General features: G+C 40.0%; 1 protein-coding gene across 3 annotated transcripts in view; it reads right to left on the bottom strand.

The window, feature by feature from the left end:
* The window catches only part of RC3H1 (ring finger and CCCH-type domains 1), an 87,991-nt gene extending 70,602 nt beyond the window's left edge, over window positions 1–17,389 (bottom strand). For 2 of the 3 annotated variants that reach the window (XM_023247906.2, XM_023247903.2), the window contains exon 1: window positions 17,257–17,389. The gene's annotated coding sequence lies outside the window, so the exon portion shown is untranslated. Of the gene's footprint in view, window positions 1–17,245 lie in introns of all 3 variants that reach the window. The other variant, XM_023247904.2, reaches the window with a different exon arrangement.
* Window positions 17,390–17,880: the final 491 nt, after the last annotated feature.

The following is a 17,880-nucleotide window of genomic DNA, read 5'->3' on the forward strand; positions in this document are numbered from 1 at the left end:
CCTGGGTGGCTCAGTCGGTTAAGTATCTGGCTTCAGCTCAGGTCATGATCTCATGGTCCGTGAGTTCAAGCCCCATGTGGGGCTCTGTGCTGACATCTTGGAGCCTAGAGCCTGCTTCAGAGTTTGTGTCTCCTGCTTTCTCTGCCCCTCCCCCGTTCGCACTGTCTCTCTCTTCCAAAAATAAATAAACGTCAAAAAAATTAAAAGAAACAAAATAAATATAAAAAAATAATATATAAAAAATAAAACTGATCTCTCAACCCTAATCCCACTACCACCACACACATGCACTTCCTTCCCATCTCATTCCTGATTAATTTTTCTCCATATTTCTCAGCATCCAATAATGCTATGTTTTACTTGCTCTGTTATAGTGTATACCCACCATTACTAAAACGTAGGCTCCACAAGGATAGGGATTTTTGTTTGTTTCTATCTCTAACCTTTTTTGAGTACATCTATGTGCCAGGCACTGTTCTAAGTGTTCTGCATGCATTATCTCACTTAGCCCTCACAATGACCCTATTAGTATCATTACAAAGCTTAATTTTAGAGTTAAGGAAACTGAAGCACAGATGTTAGGTAATAAGCTCAAGGTCACATGGTAACTAAACATCCCTATTTTTAAACTGGCAATTCCTTCTGCAGTCTTTGCTTCTTTGGTGACACCACTATTCAATCTGACAATGTACAAATGTACAAATCTGATAATCTGGTAATCATCCTAGATTCCATCTTTTTCTACTCCTATTAAAAAATTTTATTATCTTTTACATCTATATATTCCTTTCCATCTCTACTTCCCTGAGGACCCATATTCATCCACTCAAAAAATACTTATTGAGCGCCTACAACTATATACCAGTCACTGTCCTTGGATCTGAAGATACAGCCCTAAAAGAAACAATGACCCTGCTCTCACAGAGCATATAGTCTCTCTCACTTGGATCACACAGTAACTTTTTTTTTTTAATTTATTTATTTTGAGAGAGAGAAAACACACACAAGCAGGGGAGGGGTAGAGAGAGTGGGAGAGAGAGAATCCTAAGCAGGCTCAGCACTGTTCAGCGCAGAGTCCAACCCAGGTCCTGAACTCACGAACTGTTGAGATCATGACCTGAGCCAAAATCAATAGTCGGATGCTTCATCGACTGAACCATCCAGGTGCCCCCACACAGTTACCCTTTAACTGGCCTCAGTCTCCAGCTTTGTTCTTGCCTCCCTCTACCCTCCACACAGCTGCTAGTCACTCACCTGTTTTCTTCCATGACAAAACAACTCAATTAAAAAACGGAGAACACCCAACACTAATAGTGGTATGTATATCCCATAATAAGAAGCTTCAATTCCAAACAAACAAGCAAACAAAACAGACAACAGACATGAACAAACCTTTCCAACAATATCCAAATGGCCAATGGGTATACAATATGCCAACTGAAGTTACAGAACATCGTTTACACAGGAGGAGAATTTAAATTAAAATGACCATGAGATACCACTCCATATCTACCATAAAATTTTTCTTTTCTTTTTTTTTTAATATGAAATTTATTGACAAATTGGTTTCCATACAACACCCAGTGCTCATCCCAAAAGGTGCCCTCCTCAATACCCATCACCCACCCTCTCCTCCCTCCCACCCCCCATCAACCCTCAGTTTGTCCTCAGTTTTTCACAGTCTCTTATGCTTTGGCTCTCTCCCACTCTAACCTGTTTTTTTTTCTTTCCTTCCCCTCCCCCATGGGTTCCCGTTAAGTTTCTCAGGGTCCACATAAGAGTGAAACCATATGGTATCTGTCTTTCTCTGTATGGCTTATTTCACTTAGCATCACACTCTCCAGTTCCATCCACGTTGCTACAAAAGGCCATATTTCATTTTTTCTCATTGCCACGTAATATTCCATTGTGTATATAAACCACAATTTCTTTATCCATTCATCAGTTGATGGACATTTAGGCTCTTTCCATAATTTGGCTATTGTTGAGAGTGCTGCTATGAACATTGGGGTACAAGTGGCCCTATGCATCAGTACTCCTGTATCCCTTGGATAAATCCCTAGCAGTGCTATTGCTGGGTCATAGGGTAGGTCTATTTTTAATTTTCTGAGGAACCTCCACACTGCTTTCCAGAGCGGCTGCACCAATTTGCATTCCCACCAACAGTGCAAGAGGGTTCCCGTTTCTCCACATCCTCTCCAGCATCTAGAGTCTCCTGATTTGTTCATTTTGGCCACTCTGACTGGCGTGAGGTGATACCTGAGTGTGGTTTTGATTTGTATTTCCCTGATAAGGAGCGACGCTGAACATCTTTTCATGTGCCTGTTGGCCATCCAGATGTCTTCTTTAGAGAAGTGTCTATTCATGTTTTCTGCCCATTTCTTCACTGGGTTATTTGTTTTCCGGGTGTGGAGTTTGGTGAGCTCTTTATAGATTTTGGATACTAGCCCTTTGTCCGATATGTCATTTGCGAATATCTTTTCCCATTCCGTTGGTTGCCTTTTAGTTTTGTTGGTTGTTTCCTTTGCTGTGCAGAAGCTTTTTATCTTCATAAGGTCCCAGTAATTCACTTTTGCTTTTAATTCCCTTGCCTTTGGGGATGTGTCGAGTAAGAGATTGCTACGACTGAGGGCTAAGATTCTTCAAAACTAACAATACCAAAGATGATATGAGCATGTGAAATTCTCAGGCAGTGTAAGTTGGCACATTTCACTTTGGAAAACTGACAGTATCTACTTAGGCCAAACAAAAGTCTACCAATGACCCCCAAAATTCCACTCCTAGGTATTTACACAAGAGAGATGACTCTGTCCATCAAAAGACATATACAAAGTGGTGCCTAGGTGGTTCAGTCAGTTAAGAGTCCCACTCTTGGTTTCGGCTCAGGTCATGTTCTCACGGTTCATGAGTTAGAGCCCGCGTCGCGTCGGGCTCTGTGCTGACAGTGTGGAGCCTGCTTGGGATTCTCTTTCTCTGCCCCTCCCCAACTCACTCTCTCTGTCTCTCTCTCAGAATAAAGAAACTTAAAACAATAAATAAATTTTTAAAAAAAGACATGTACAAGAATGTTCTTAGAGGCTTTATTCATAGAAAGCTGAAAACAAACTGGAAACAACCCAAATGTCCAACAGCAGTAAGAATGGATAAACTGTGATTAATTTACAAAATGGAATACTATACAGCAATAATAAAAAGATTGATCTGTTACATATAATATAGATGAATTTCACAGATATCATAATGAACAAAGCCAGATACCAAATAGCACCTACTGAAGGCTTTAATTTATAGAGGAAGGAAAAAGAATACATGATATATGACTTCATTTAAGAAGAGGCAAAGTAGTTTATGATGTTAGAAGTCAGCATAACTGTTGGGGAAGATGAGAGGCAGTGGGGAAAAGTATGGTCTGGGAAAGAGCAAAAAGAATTCTTAGGTGCTAGAAACACTATATATCTTCATCTAGGTAGTAATCTGTTATACCACAAGTGTATATATGTAAAAAGTCATTAAGATATATCTCTAAGATTTTTACTTTTTACTGCATGTATATTATACCTCGATTTGAAAAACAAGTAACATCAACAACAATTTCTTTGATGGTACCTAATGAGGACCAACTTGAACATGCCCTAAAGATCTTCAGGATCTGGCCCCCACTTACCATTCTAATCTTATTTTTCATCACCATCTGCCTCATATTTTACTCTCTACCAACAGAAGTATTAACGTTTTCCCTGCACACAATATATTCTTTTCACTCTAGGTCTTGTTGGGCTCAAGTAGTCTCCTAAATCTAGACTGTTAAACCTCTACTCATCCTGTAAGTCCCACTCAGTTCAAGAAGCTCTTTCAACAATCTTTTTTAGCCAAGCCTGTATTAGATACTCTGATGTTTCCAATATATCCTATGCTCTTTCTGTAAGAGAAAGTCCATATTGCTGCAGGGCATGTAATATTTGCTCAATAATTGTTGAATGTGACTGAAAAAAATCACTATTCTGCCTGACTGTGACAAATTTCATATCTCTAAAGATAGTATTGGGACGATTTACATAAAAGATAATGTAAAATGGCAAGGGGACTTAGGACAGCAGGATGTATCACCACAAAATGAGTTAATTTTTTTTAATACTGGTACTTAATATTTAGAAGAAAGTATGCCTCCAAAATTAAAGATATCCTTAAAAATATCCATAAGCTAGGTAAAACGAAAGGTAAAGTGGCAGACTAAAAAGATAAGGATAGGGACTCCTGGCTGGCTCAGTCAGAAGAGCGTGCGACCCTTGATCTTGGGGTTGGCCCTACACTGGATGTGGAGATTACTTAAATAAATAAAACCTTAAAAAAAAAAGAGATAAGGACAAAGAAGCTAATCTGAAAAGACTACATATTGTATGATTCCAACTATACAATATTATATTCCAAATAAACATAGGAAGAGACTCCACATCATAAGTCATCAGGGAAATGCAAATTAAAACAATGTGATACCATTACACACCCCATTAGAATGGTCAAAACCTGGAACACAGACAACACCAAATGGAGGCAAAAATCGGAGCAACAGGACCTCTCATTCATTGTTGGCAGGAATGCGAAATGGGAAAGCAACTTTGGAAGACGGTTTGGTATTTCTTATAAACTAAACATACTCTTACCATACAACCGAGCAGTCACTCTCCTCGCCATACACCCAGAGGCGCTGAACACTTAAGTCTACACAAAAACCTGCAAACGGACATTTAGAGCAGCTTAATTCATAACTGCCGAAACTTGGAAACAACCAACCAAGATACTCTTCAGTAAATAGATGTAAAAATACACTGTGGTATATCCAGATGATGGAATATCATTCAGCGTTAAGAAGAAATGAGCCTAGCGGCGCCTGGGTGGCTCAGTCGGTTGAACATCTGACTTCGGCTCGGGTCATGATCTCACGGTCTGTGAGTTCAAGCCCCGTGTCAGGCTCTGTGCAGACAGTTCAGAGCCTGGAGCCTGCTTCGGAGTCTGTGTCTCCCTCTCTCTCTGCCCCTCCCCTGCTCATGTTCTGTCTCTCTCTCTGTCAAAAATAAGTAAGCATTAAAAAAATTTTTTTTAAGAAATGAGCCTATTAGGGTATGAAAAAACATAGATAATACTAAAAGAAGCCATCTGAAAAGGCTCCCTACTGTAGAATTCCAACTACAGGACATTCTGGAAAAGGCAAAACTACTGAGACAAAAAGATCACTGGCTGCAAGGAGCTGGGGTGAACACGGATGAATAGGCAGAACACAGGATTTTTCTGGGCAACAAAAATACTCTGTATGATACTACAATTGTGAATACATGTCATTACACATTTGTCCAAACCCACAGAATGTACTACACCAAGAATGAACCCTATGTAAACTATGAACTTTAATCTTTTTTTTTTTTTTTTTTGGTAATAAATTTACCACTCTGGTGGTGGATGCTGTGCATGTGGAAACAAGGAGTATATGGGAAATCTCAGTACCTTCTCAATTTTGCTGTGAATATAAAACTGCTCTTAAAAAGTCTTTTAGGGTAGGAGTGCCTGGGTGGCTCAGTCAGTTGGGCGGCCGACTTTGGCTGAGGTCGTGATCTTGCGGCCTGTGCGTTCGAGCCCTGCATCCGGCTCTGTGCTAAAAGCTCAGAGCCTGGAGACTCCTTCGGATTCTGTGTCTCCCTCTCTGCCCCTCCTGCTCGCGCTGTCTCTCAAAAATAAACAAACATTAAAAAATTTTTTTTTTTGTTTTTAAAGTCTTCATTTAGGGTCACCTGGGTGGCTCAGTCAGTTACGTATCCGACTCTTCAGCTCAGGTCTTGATTTCACAGTTTGTGAGTTCGAGCCCCGTGTCAGACTCTGCACTGACAATGCAGAGCCTGCTTGGGATTCTCTTTCTCCCTCTCTCCCTGCCCCTCCCCTGCTTGTGCTCTTTTTCTCTCAAAATAAATAAACTGAAAAGAAAAATTAAAACATCTTAAAAAAAAAAGAATTTAAAAAAAATCAACAATGTGAAACATTTCCCAAATATGGAGAATCTATTGACAGGATTTTACTCCTTAATTCTTTCCCCTCCAATCCCCTCACCATTTTGTCATTATGCATCTAAAAAGCTGTTGAGTTTTATCTTGACACTGAGTACAATGAATTAACTAATGCATGTCAATCATTAGGAGATTAGGTGCTACTACTTCAATATTCAATGATGCTTTATTGTGGGTTTTGTGATATTCTAAGCTGTTCTTTTCTTTAAAACCTTTTAAATGTTTATTTATTTTTGAGAGACAGAAAGAGACACAGCCAGAGAGGGGAAGGGGCAGAGATAGAGGGAGACAGAATCCTAAGCAGGCTACCGGCTCTGAGTTGTCAGTACAGAGCCTGACGTGGGGCTCAAACCCACTAACCGTGAGATCACGACCTGAGCCAAAGTGGGATGCTTAATCAACTGAGCCACCCAGGCGCTTCTCTAAGTTGTTCTTAAATGCATTTAGAGATCTATCTATTATTATAAGGACTTTCTTATTTCACAAAACCATCTCTTTTTCTAATAGCAGTACAAGGAAAAACTAGAAGGGGCTTCTATGCTCTTATGAACAGGTTTTCATCAACTGCATACCTACATAATAAATTGACATTTCTGAAAAAAACTGACTTAGATAATGAGTCAATCCACAGAAACTATAACTCAATTTTTCTAAATATATGAAAAACCTCACCCTTTTTAAAAAATTTCTAGAAATTTTAAAGAAAAGCCAGACTCCAGCAAAGAGTATTTAATCAAAAACAGTTCAAAAACTGCTTTCAATGGGGTAACTAATACAAAATTTGACACATAAAACATGGGTTTTAAAAGCAGTAATTATAGGGAAAGCATTTCAAAAGGAAGGTAAAAAATCTAATTTTTTTTAAGTACAGTACTAAAATATGAAAGACTACTACTCTTTAACATAATGTCTCCACAAAACTGACTTTTGAGCAAGCATAGTCAGTGTACAAGGAAGGTCAAATCAAGACCTAACACAAAATGGCTACAGTATCAGCAAAATTGGAGGTACAACTTATCACAAAAAAAAAAAAAAAAAAAAAAAAAAAAAAAAAAAAAAAGGCAAGCAAAAGAGACTAACACAAGGCTCTCCATTTTTCAAGTTCTGAAAACTTTAACATGATGAGTTAAAAAAGATACAAGTTAAAGTTCATGTGGTAACCGACTGGATTTTACAAATTAAAGTGTAGTTTGAATAGAATCCAAGTGTAATATCCAGGTACCAGCAGAGAATTCTGGATGTCAATAATGTTCAATTCAATTCTATTCACCCTTACCAGCCAATTCATATTAGTCCTGGAAATTAATTTTGGTTACCTAAAAAATGACTCACACATGAAAGCAAAAAATTTTTCCATCATAACTGAATTATAGAAAGAAATCGGCTAAAGGGATAAATGTCTTCATTTAAGATTCTAATTGTTTAAGAATGAATATATCACTATTAAATTTATAGTTTTGACCTATAAATATACTGTTAAAAATTCTATAGCATAGAATCAAATGGTCTCCAATTACCTCTTCAAAAGTGATTGTAAAGGCAACCCCAATTGGTGGGGAGCCCATGAGAGAACTAGAATAAGAAGGTCTAGATTCTCATCTCAGTGCTGCCATTTCTGAGCTCTGAGATCTGTATACCTTTGATAAATATTCAAAAGGTTTAGAGAAAAATAAAATTTTAGGAACAATGAAAAATGGAGCAAAAGATGATACCCTGATAAGAAACCTAGGAAACCATTAATGGACAATATTTATTTGTAAAGGCTGGTTTTTTCTGGGAATCAAGTTTATTATGTATAGTTTAGGGCTGCCAGCAACACAAGCAACAAGCACTGGAAATGTAGGCTTGAGGACAAACTGAGATCATGTAAAGTAAGCTTTCTGTGAGAGTGACTATAAATGGAGAACTGGATGCTGGAAGTATTGGTGTTTTGTTTTGTTTAAGTTTATTTATTTATTTTGAGAGCGAGCATGCACCAGCAGGGAAGGGGCAGAGTGAGAGTCCCAAGTAGGCTCCGTGCTATTAGCACAGAGCCTGACGTGGGGCTCAGTCTCATGAACCACGAGATCATGACCTGAGCCGAAATGAAATCAGGAGTTGGATGCTTAACTGACTGAGCCACCCAAGGCACCCCGGGAGGATAGTTTATATCAGCACTCTTCAATAAGAAACTTCCTGAGATGATGAAAATGTTCTAGATCTTCGTTTTCCAATATGGTAATTACCACTGGGCACATGTGGCTACTGAGCCACTGAAATGTGGCTAGTGCAACTGAGGAACTAAATTTTAAATTTCCTTTATTTTAATTAACTAAAACTTAGATTTATCCATAAAATGGAATATTATTTAACAGTAAAAAGAAACAAGCTAGAACCTTAAATGTTACATTGCTAAGTGAAAGAAGACATTCTCACCCACAGAACTACACAGCACTAAAAGTGAACCCTCATATAAACTATGGAATTTAGTTAATAACCATTTACCAAAACTGGCTCATCAACTATAACAAATGCCCCACAATAATGCAAGATGTTAACAGAAGTAACTGTAGAAGGAAGACGTATGTGGAAACTCTATCTTCAGGACAATTTTCTGTAAACCTAAAATTGCTCTAAAAAAAATTAAGTCTAGGAAAAAATTTTAAATTTAAGTAGCCATTTGTAGCTAGTGGTTGGTACTGAACAGCACAGATCCATACTAATGAAAGACTGATGTGGGAAGAAAATGAGAATGGTATCTCATTCCTGACCACTACCTTCAAAAGTACACATACAGGGTGCCTGGCTAGCTCAGTCAGTAGAGCATGTGACTTGATCTCCAGGTTGTATGTTTGAGCCCCACATCAGGTGTAGAGATTGTTTAAAAGTAAAATCTTAAAAAAAAAAAAAAAGTACACATATATTTAATCCTAACTTACACAAAGTTTATATGTACCTTGAAAAACAAAACTTTTTCAAATATTTTAGATGAAAATTTTTCTAAAATGATTTTTGTTGAACAGAATTTAAGGAGGAGAATAACATTTATTGAATCAATACTAGATATCAGTTACTATACTATGTATGTTATCTCATTTAAACTTCAAAACAAATCTTTAATGGAAGGAATTACCATTTCTATTTTTAGGGATAAAGAATCATAAAGCTTAAGTGACAGAAGATGAGAACCTAGATATATCTGACTCCAAAGCCTGTGTCCAAATGTACTCTGTACATTTTTATGACTCCCAAAATTAAAACACAATTGAATTTTCCCACAATGACTTTATCATCAGGAATAGGTTATTAGCACAACACAAAAACTAATGACATACTCAGAGTCTATGTTACAAGGCCCCAAGCTAATGTGGTTTTTTCCCTGTCACCTGTCCCCTTGCTCTCCATTTTACCTATAGTGCCTCTATTCCCACAGCAAATTTGCACCTTTTAATCTGCTGTGGGATCAAAAAACAATCAAATTTATTAGAATTATGTAAAAACCAAGAGAGCTCCTAAGCCAGTGCCTTAGTGCAGATGATCTGGCTCATTAATCTTGTGACAATTAAAACTTTTTGTATACTTCTTATTCTAAACTGGGACATGGATAGATGAAATATTGTTCTATAATAAAGTCAACAATACAATAATCCTCCATTCACAAATCGTACACTAAACCATATATATATTTTAACTTTATTTATTTTGAAAGAAACAGAAACAGTGTGAGCAGGGGAGGGGCAGAGAGGGAGAGAGATAGAATCCCAAGCAGCCTCCATGCTGTCAGTACAGAGCCCAAGGCTGGGCTCCAACTCAGCAACTGTGAGATCATGACCTGAGCCAAAACCAAGAGTTGGATGCTTAACCAACTAAGCCATCCAGGTGCCCCTAAACCATATATATATTTTTAAGTTCATTTATTTTGAGAGAGAGAAACAGTGTGCAAGAAAGCAGGGAAGGGGCAGAGAAAGAAGGAAGAATCCCAAGCAGGCTCTGCACCATCAGCATGGAGCCTGATGTGGGGCTCAATCCCACAAACCATGAGATCATGACTTGAGCCTAAATCAAGAGTCAGATGCTCAACTGAATGAGCCACCCAGGCGCTCCCCACTAAACCAAATTTTTAAGCATAGATCTCTAAACATCATCTCCCTTAAAGTTGTTATTTTAATGACTGAATCTCGATTTACTATACTAGTTTTCCAGTAAATGTCATTATCAAAAATTAATGAGGTGTATATAAAAACACAAATATTTAGTTTACTTTTCTGAAAAAAGTCTCTATTAGAGAAAAGCAGGAATATTACTGCATTGAGTTGTAAATATTCTTAAGTAATTCTTTCTCATCACTTTTTAAGTTGTTCTTACAACTAAATAAATTTTCCCCTAAAAAGAGATTAGTAAGGTAACTTTGGAGGTTGCCAAGGACTTCCTTTGAAGTTTTTGAAGTCTGATCAAGAACTCTGACATTTGGAAACAATTAAGAGGATAAGAATATTTAAAATCATGTTTAAAAAAAGGGGAGGATTAATATCAAAATTTAAATTTTTCTTCTCCACATAGATTTCCTGTAACTTACTACAAATCTTTAATGAGGCACATGGGTGGCTCAGTTGGTTAAGCGTCCAATCCTTGATTTTGGCTCAGGTCTTGATTTTACAGTTCCACGAGATCAAGCCCCACATCAGGCTCTGCCCTGACAGCATGGAGCCTGCTTGGATTCTCTCTCTCTCAAAACCAACCAACCAACCAACCAACCAACTTAAAAAATCTTATTAATATGAAATCTGTTCTGTGCTTCACACTGTAAGTTTTAAGATTTCAATTTAATTGGGGGGAGGGAAGGGAGTACCATTTTGAACTTAAGGTAAGGATAAAAGAGTACTTCCAAAGCTCAAAATTGAAACTTCAAATTGAGCAATTCTAAATTCACAGACACCAGGAGTGCCTGGCTGACTCAGTTGGTGGAACATGTGATTCTTGATGTTGAGGCTGTGAATTTGAGCCCCATGTTGGGTATAGAGATTACTTAGAAAAATAAATTTACATAAGTCCAACTTTATTATACTTTATTCCAGAATGAAAAAAAGTCCAACAGTTTTCTCTCTCAATCAATGAACTAAGCCAATCAAAACAAGCTACAAATCAATTGCTTCTATAACAGTGTCTACATTTTTGGAAGGAGTCAGGTATAAAGCCAAAACCTAGGTTTTTAAGATTTATTCAACATGGGATTAATAGCATAGTGTCAGGCAAATTTTAACTCTAAATGTCCTCAAAGATCAGCTGAATAAAATTATAAAACAGATTCATAAAGATCAAAGAATTTCAACCCAACAATCATTTTCTGGTATCATCTCAAGTAAGTCCTACACATTCCAAGTTTCTTCTACACATTAAGAAAAATTAAAAAAAAAAAAAGAGGGAGAAAACAGAAGGCAAATTGCAAAGAGCAAAATAAGTATTAGTTGCTCACATTTGTATAGAACATTATAATTTAGTTAATTCTCATAACCCAATAAGGAAATATAAATGAGTCTGAGAATTTGAGTAGAACTCTTTTGGAATGATCAAAAACTAAAACTGCAAATCGCTGTGACTTTCAACTTCTCTTACATAAAGAGTCTCTGGCAGTCTGCCTACTGTACTCAAGAGAAGCATGCAAAGAATGAGATGGTTTCTGATCCCTAACAATCCTATCCCAAGTTTTTTCTGCATGTTCAATTATACAAAGTACTATCCCTTAATCTTGACTCTATCGTTTTATGTTAAATCCACAGAGACAGAAAGTAGAATGGTGGTTGCTAGGGACCAGGGGGAGGAGAAAATGGCAAGTAACTGCCTAATGGGTACAGTTTCCTTTGGGGGTGATAAAAGGGTTTTAGAATTAGACAGTGGTGGCTGCACAACATCATGAATATACTGCTACTAAACTGCTCACTTTAAAATCCTTAGTTGGGGCACCTGGGTGGCTCAGTCGGTTGAGCGTCTGGCTTCGGCTCAGGTCATCATCTCACGGTTCGTGGGTTCGAGCCCTGCATCGGGCTCTGTGCTGACAGCTCGGAGCCTGGAGCCTGGAGCCTGCTTTGGATTCTGTGTCTCCCTCTCTCTCTGCCCCTCCCTAGTTCATGCTCGCACTCTCTCTCTCTCTGTGTCAAAAATAAATAAACTTAAAATAAATAAATAAATAAATAAAATCATTAGTTTTATGTTAAATGACCTGAACTTTCTTTAAAAAAATTTTTATGCAGGGCGCCTGGGTGGCTCAGTCGGTTAAGCTTCTGACTTCAGCTCAGGTCATGATTTCGTGGTTCCTAAGTTTGAGCCCTGCATTGGGCTCTATGCTGACAGTGCAGAGCCTGGAGCCTGCTTCGGATTCCGTGTCTCCTTCTGTCTCTGCCCCTCCTCTGCTTGCACTTTCTCTGTCTCTCAAAAATAAACATTAAAAAAAAATTTTTTTTTTAAAATTTTATGTTAAGGGACACCTGGGAGGCTCAGTTGATTAAACGTCCAAGTCTGTTTTGGCTCAGGTCACGATCTGAATGGTTTCCAGCCCTGCATCGGACTCTGCACTGACTGCGTGAAACCTGCTTGGGATTCTCCCCCTTTCCCTCTGCCTCTCTGCTCTTCCCCCACACTCTCTCTCTCTCTCAAAAATAAGTAAATAAGCATCACAAATATATATATATATAATTTATATATTTTTATATATATATATAAAATATATATATATATTTTATATATATATAAAATAATGACCCCTTTAGAACTCTTCTTCAAAAACACTGCTACTGGGGAGCCTGGGTGGCGCAGTCGGTTAGGCGTCCGACTTCAGCCAGGTCAAGATCTCGCGGTCTGTGAGTTCGAGCCCCGCGTCAGGCTCTGAGCTGATGGCTCGGAGCCTGGAGCCTGTTTCCGATTCTGTGTCTCCCTCTCTCTCTGCCCCTCCCCCGTTCATGCTCTGTCTCTCTCTGTCCCAAAAATAAATAAATAAATAAATAAAAACGTTGAAAAAAAAAACACTGCTACCATGTTCAAATGCTATTTAGATCTTGGAGATTTTTAAATAAAATGCATTACCATATATGCACGATAATATTAAGTTAAATATTACCATATATGCACGATAATAATCAGTGAGATGAGTACTGACATTGGTGCTAAAATGCTTGACAAACATCAAAATATTGTTGACATATGACATTCATTTGTAAATAATCTCAAGGAAAAATATAAATGAACCTTAAAATATTTATTCCTCTACAACAACAGGTCACAATTTCAGTCAGCTCAACTGTGCATGAAAGGTGAACTCAAATTTTTACTAGAATTTTTCTCCCAAAACTCAACCAATTAGGAAAACACTGTGAATTAATAACAAGTGTCTAATATTACATAGAGTAAACAAGAATATTACATAAGAAGTGAACAGGCACAAGTCTGACCAGTAATGGATATAAATAAATGTGCTATAAAGTTAACTGTCTCGGGGATGTAGGACATCATTATTTAGGATTAGTAAACTGTACACTTGAAAATGTGTAGAATCTACCTTAAGAAACTATGGAATAAGAAATATTCCTTTGTATAATGCCAGACAAATTAATCTTATGCCCAAACAACCTCCAAGGCTGGTCCAAATCTAGCACAGATTTCAGGATTAAACAAAAGAGAAGGAGATCTTTAAGAGGGTCCTAGAGAACGGGCTGATACGGAAATCTGTGACTGTTTTTGACGCAGGCCAATGTGAGAATTTAAATCCATTTGAATCTAATCCCAAAGAATACCTGAACTCCTGCGCGTCAGGGCCAAAGCTAAACCAGGTCAGTATACCCTGCCAAAGAACATCTTGCTCCGAGGCATCCACCAAACAAGGATCATTTACCAGCGTATTCTTCACTTTGCTGGGTGTCAACAACTTACAAGATCTATCGGAGAGTAGGCTGATTAGACCCTCATAAAATTCCAATTCAAACCCCAAGATGTAGAAACAAAAGTTCTGCAGAATTCTAAATGGGCTATGGCTTTAAAAAAGCATAAATGAAGAATTTCAAATGTTAGCTGACCCAACTTTAACATCCCTGAACGTTTCTAAAGTCACTTTTAAATTTCCATGCAGTATTTCAAAGGCACAATTTCGTAACTGTTTACATAGCAAATTAAAGCCATGAAGCCATTAGAGTGATACTATAAATCTGTCCTATATAAATGGTAGGAGTTTCTATATCAACAACGTTCAAATCTGCTAAAAGTAAAAATAAGTCTTTCATTTGTAATTCACATGAATACATACTTTCTCAAACTTGTAAGCGAATATTTGGCAGGGTACAAATAATGTTAATAGAAAAGCTATTAGGGCTAAAGACAAGTACAGAATTACAAAGCATAGCTTGTGGCCAAAACAAGGAATCTGTCGACATAGGAGAGGCTTCAAAGTTAAACCTTGAGACACATGGTGGCAGTAGTAAAGCATCTAATTTGTGCCACAAGACCTGGGTTTGAGTAAGCTCTTTTACCTATTGATTATGTGGCCTTTTTTGCCAGTTACATAGCTTCTCCTAGCCTCAGATTCTTCGTATGTAAAGTGAGAACAATACCACAAAATATTACAGCCTAAATAGGATTAAATGAGAATGTTTTTACTCATTTAACAAAGATGCCTTAAAAATTTAACTTTTAGCTACAAAAATCCTTTTCAAATATCTTCAAATGAATCAAATATACTAACTTCTAATATTACGAAGAAAATACAAGGAAATTCTTAAATACTACTTGAGAAACTTAAATTATCAGAATAAACACCAATAAAATATCACAATGCAGGGATCACATCTTAAAAGAGTTTTGGCACTTATTAAAACCAGAACTCTCTAAAAGATTTTTCAATATTAAACAAAAATAGGGACCCAGACTCAACCCATAAATTGTTGGATCAACATCCAATTTCAAACAGAAACCCTTAACACTAAAAAATGTTGTCAGGCAAAGGATATTAAGTATGAGGAAAATCAGTCCCTGTCACGACATGATGAGATTTTTTTTCATAACAAAGCACACTAACCACTTACAATTTACAAACTTGTCTTCAGTTGCATTTTGTACTGACCTAACAAAATTCAGCATAAAAAAAGAAAAAATCATGAATTTAAGCACTTAAAAGTGTCCTTTCTAAAACTTATTCCCAGAACATTCACATTAGCTGGAGGCATGTGAAAGCTGTTCTTTCCCCATCACTTAAAAATCAAAATATCCAGGGGCGCCTGGGTGGCGCAGTCGGTTAAGCGTCCGACTTCAGCCAGGTCACGATCTCGCGGTCCGGGAGTTCGAGCCCCGCGTCAGGCTCTGGGCTGATGGCTCAGAGCCTGGAGCCTGTTTCCGATTCTGTGTCTCCCTCTCTCTCTGCCCCTCCCCCGTTCATGCTCTGTCTCTCTCTGTCCCAAAAATAAATAAACATTGAAAAAAAAATTTAAAAAAAAAAAAAAAATCAAAATATCCACATTATTTATGCTAGGCATAAAAGTTATTCACATTTACCCACTATACTTCAATCCTAAACAATAAGACAGTTCAATCTTGTGTTTATTTAATTGTCTATTTACTGCCAATTCTCATCAAAGAATTAAGGACTAGCACCGTACATTAAACTTCACGTAACCTAAAAATGCTTTGAATTAGGACACAAATTCTAATTAGGGATTTACCCTAAAGATGGATGAAAGATACTAACTGGCATCTTCTCTGCACAGGCCCATCTTCCTTTTAAGAACACAAACTAGATTGGACCACACAACTGAATGTTATGTTAAATAGTGTAAAGCAATCTTCCTGGATGCATCCAAACTATTTTAATATAAATTTCTGCATACCTAGATAGAAACTGAAATAGAAATAACTTGAATCATTCTCCCCGCCCCCACTTGGAAATGGACGTGGTGGAAGCCTCAAAAAATTAAATTTAGTAGTCGCAGTTAACAGTTGAAATCACAGGCGCCACTACCCCAGGGCAAATACGATGAAGAGCTGCCTCTCCATAAACCTCAACATTCAAAAGAGAACAGTTGTTTCCAGTTTTTGAAAGTTACCAAAAAAGTTTTGAAACCTTATTAAAATCTGCTTCAGAAATCAAACTTACAGGAAAGGTTAGTCTTAGAACAAACTACTGAAATGCAAAATTGGAGCCTGAGACAGCACACAAGAAGTTCTAGCCTGAAGACGAACCACTTCCCTCCTGAAGAAATGTTTCGTTAGGTCCATTCTATGTTAATGTTGTTTCTTATGCGGCACATTAATAATTCAAAAACGGTTCGTTCGAAGAAAAGTTCTATTCAAACATTACAATTTGTCTTCGCGTTGCCAGTAAGTGGCTTTGTTTCCAGTTTCATGGACTATTCTGGGATGTCAAGAGTTATATTATTACTGCTTCAAAAGAGCCCTTGTTTCACTCTCACCCGGGACGTGGGCATAATTGATGTTTAGAGAGAACTGATGCCAAGAGATGTTTTAAGAACATCCCTTAGTCCTCCATCCCTCCCCATCCCTTATCGATAATCACATTTTACCTTGTTTGTTTTTTGTTGTTGCACTTAAATTTTATTTTAAAAAACACCCGCATACACAATTTCCCGATCGCCAGCAGGAAGAAAGACCATCTGGCTCGATCTCCTGGAGCTTTCAGGGAAATGGACACCGTTAAAACCCACTTGGCCGAGCAAGGGGAGCGCTTCAGGGGTTAGGGAGGGGAGCAGCCCCCGGGTGCCAGGAGGCGGAGGCGGTACCAGTTTACAGACGCCTTCATCTCCCCACCCCCCACCGACCCGGGGTCCAAAAAACATTTCCTGCGCGCACTCATCACCCGCCCAGGCCCTCGGAGTAACCGCCGAGCTGGGCGGCCTTCGGGCCCCCTCCCTCCGGCCCAAGTCTCCCGCGCCCTCCCCTCGTCCGGGGCGGCGTCCGCACCTCCCCACGGCCTACCCACCTAGGCAGGCCCTCCCGGCGGCGCTCGGAGGCCTAAGGCCTAAGGACGCGGGCCGCTGACAAGCCCCTCCGCCGGCGGCGGGGCTGAAGCCGAGGGCCGGGGGGGTGGAGGGGTGGCCGCTACCGCCGAGGGGTGGAGGGCGGGCGAGGACGGCCCCTTCCCCGCCGCGGCCGCCTATTGTTCCCGACGGGGGCCGGGCGGCGGCCGCCGCGCACCCCACGCCGCCGCCGCCGCCGCCTACCGCTCGCTCACCGCGCTGGTCCGAGCAGCAGCTCCTCTCAGCTCCGAGTCCCCGCGGCCGTCGCCACCGCCGCGGCAGCCAACGCCGCCGCCGCCGCCACCGTCGACTCTGACTCTGTCCCAGGCCGCCGGGCCACGGCCGCCGCCGCCACCGCCAGCGCCGCCTCCGGCCTCCCACCTGCTGCTGCTGAGGCTGCTCCTGCAGCAGGGGCCATCTTGTTGGTCGGCCTCCTCTTCCTCCTCCTCCTCCTCCTCCTCCTCCCCGTCGCTCGTTGTCCTCGTCCCCTTCCTCTTCCTCGGGCTCCGGCCCGCCCCGGAGACTGGGGCGGGGACGATGGCGAGGCTCCTCCTTCGTGGGGCGGGGCGCGCGGAGGGGAGGGGCGGGGCGCGCGGAGGGGAGGGGCGGGGCGGACGCGGGAGGAAAGCTCTGAGTCACCGGCCGCCAACGCCCGGGAGGGAGGCCCGCGACGCTCTCCGCCTCCCCGCGGGGCGCACCCACGCCCGGAGCAGCCAAACTGGTCCAGCAGTCCGCCTGCCTTCCCCCACCAGCGTCTTTGCGCCCAGAGGCGAGCGGCCAGACGGCGCGGGGGGATTGGGAAATTTCTGACGTTTCCATGGAACTCTGCACTCCCTCTA

Source organism: Felis catus, chromosome F1 (assembly GCF_018350175.1).
Source record: "Felis catus isolate Fca126 chromosome F1, F.catus_Fca126_mat1.0, whole genome shotgun sequence".
NCBI classification, from domain to species: Eukaryota; Metazoa; Chordata; class Mammalia; order Carnivora; family Felidae; genus Felis; species Felis catus.